Source organism: Sceloporus undulatus, chromosome 6 (assembly GCF_019175285.1).
Source record: "Sceloporus undulatus isolate JIND9_A2432 ecotype Alabama chromosome 6, SceUnd_v1.1, whole genome shotgun sequence".
NCBI lineage: Eukaryota > Metazoa > Chordata > Lepidosauria > Squamata > Phrynosomatidae > Sceloporus > Sceloporus undulatus.
This window is the reverse complement of record NC_056527.1, coordinates 101,859,208-101,861,979: the sequence shown is the minus strand read 5'-3', so window position 1 is coordinate 101,861,979 and position 2,772 is coordinate 101,859,208.

Sequence of the window (2,772 nt, the reverse complement as noted above, 5' to 3'; positions counted from 1 at the left end):
ACTTTCCGGTTGTCTTTGGTGGGTCATTCTCGATGCAGCGCCTAAGTTAGTGCCATGGCACCATCACATGCAGTTGTGCCGTGCACTGTGCATAAGGGCAGATAGGGGCATGCATAATGTCCCCCCCCCAAAAAAACTCTGCCTCAAGGCCAACATTTAGTGCTGGTTTGTTGAGGCTGTGAGAGGACTGGCCTGTTAGCTAGATTTCACATTCACCAAGCCAGCACTCTAACCACTGCACCACACCAGAAACAATGGTTCTTATTCCTCACTTTCTTGTATTTCACAGGTTTTCCTTCTGGTGCTAAAGGTTTCTGGCCCAATGGATGAACTAATAAACATCTTCTTGCTTCTGCAACATTGATCTAGCGAAGCTAACCACATGGACTCTCCAATATTTTAATTTCTCAAAAATGGAAAGAGAAGTATTTCTACTTGAGAAATCTATATATCTAGCGCAGCTGGTTCCAGACTCTCGTTCCAGGTGTGCTTTTTTGACTTCCTTCGACTCTAATGAAATCTCAACCACCTTAACCAATGGTCAAGGGATCTGAGAGTGGATGTCCAAAATCTGGAGGAACAGAGGTTGGAGCCACTCGCTGTACAGTCATGAAGCCCTAAAAATCAAAAAGAAGACTGTTAGAATGTGTTTTCGACAGTCTCTTTATGTGGGGGAACATTTCATTTAAGGGCATTCTAAGCTTATTTCACGATACAAGCCCTTTCGTTCCCTCTTCTCATAGCTCTAACAGTTAATGAGGTGTAATGTTCTGGACATCTAAGAGGCAAAGTGTTGTGCTTATTAGTAAACTATGGTTAACGTCTTTGTATCTGTCTGCTCTACTCGGGGCTTCTCCCAGACACCGCAAAGGGCGGGCTTGGGCACCCCAGTTTTCCTCCAGAGGGACACCAAGCAGCAAATGATGGCGTACCTTCGCGGACCAAACAGGAACTGGAAAAAACTGGGTTCTTCTTGGTGCAGAGGACACATAGTGCCACCATTGGTGCACTGTGATGCGTCCATGATGCAAGCCGCACCGGCCGGAGGGGGCGACGCTTGTGCACACGCTTGTTTCTGTCATGTACGCGCACCCTGTATGGTACAGCAGACGGGAATGATGGTGGCAGCACGATATGTTCTATGGTCTTGAAGCATGGGGTTGCGGCTGGGCTAAAAAAAAACAAGAGAATCAGTGCAGTGCAGTATGTATCGGGAATATATTGGAACAAGGATGGAGGATCCTGTTGGGGCCAGATGAGAGTATGGAATGCTGGGAGGTGAACTTTCTGATGCGATGTGCTTAAAGGGGAACTGGAATTACGCTGGGAGCATTTTGGAATCAACCACGTAAGGAAAGGTACATCGTATGATAGCGTACATTGAGCATAATGGGGGGCTTCGTGGCATATGGTGGCATGGCAGGCGCACGCATGCACATTAGTACATGCTGGAAGCCACGTAAAAGGCCGACCACATCATGATGAACGGAACCACTCGTATATCTAATAGCATGTAAAAGTGGGTGTGTATATAGAGTTCATATCAGAGATTTTCTGAATAGCAGGCGGTTTGGACTGTATGATCCTTGTGGTCTATTCCAAGGCTCTATGATTATTGGATATGGGACTATCAACTGTTACGAGATCAAAGTTCTGAGTTAGAATAATAGAATAGAGGCAAATCAACGGCTTTGGGATGGTAAATAAGGAACCTTTAAAGTATATATATGTTGGCCACATCGGTATCAACAGATTTCTGCATCCTAGATTCGACCAGCCATGGCTTGAAAATATTCCAAATAAATACCAAAAAGAAAATTTTTGTATTTATTATAAGGACACCATTCAATAGACCTAGTTCTAATGAACCTTGAGCATCCATGATCGTTAGTATCCATGGGAGGTTATGGAACCAATATACCGTGGATACCAAGAGTGGATGTATGTCATACTTCTATTTACATTAAATGAATGTTGGTTATACATTCTGTGCCTCTGAGAAAACCACAAAGGACAATCAAGTGGTGCTGGAGCAGTTCAGACAGATGTCTTCGTATGTGGGAGAAAGCGTGTAGTGATTGGAGGGCCAGTGGATTACAGTAGTGGGATGTATCACATGGCACACATGAGGCCCTATAGGAGGTCCCAATTATTTGGTACACAGTTAGAGGGGATGGTGGACTCATCAAAATTGGTTGGCCGTGGTGGGAACGAGATCAACCTTGCTGCAGGGCAAACTTTAAAAAAAGTCTAACCCTACAATCACGGTCAGATTATATTTCAAGAGTCAGCTGTGATCTATTATGATAAACTATGACAAGTATGAAAGGTGTCCCTCGCTCCCAGACCTACATCTCATCTTTACTGAATGGGTTAAAGCATACGGTATGGTCATGGTTCTAGGATCATTGGATTTTATGGTAGTTAAAATCGTGCAATGTGAGCATCCATTTAAGGGCACTTCAAACGCGTTTACAGGCAGCAGTAATAAATTGGCCAAGTGTGAAAATACCCAGGACGAAAGGGCGCGAACTAAACGTGGCAGGATTTGTCAGTTGAAAATGGAACCACTGCTGGTAGCGTGTTTTTTCAATGCTGCGCTGAGCTGAATACAGTCATTGTAGGCGGTGATCGATTGTAGACAGGTTTTGGTTGGGCTCTGAACCGCTCCCACCCAAAGCCCAACAATTCACCAGGTACCCAAAGTGTTGTTTGCTTGCACGCCAGGGCCCCCCCAGAGTCCCCCTAAAAGAAGGAAGGAAAACAGCCATA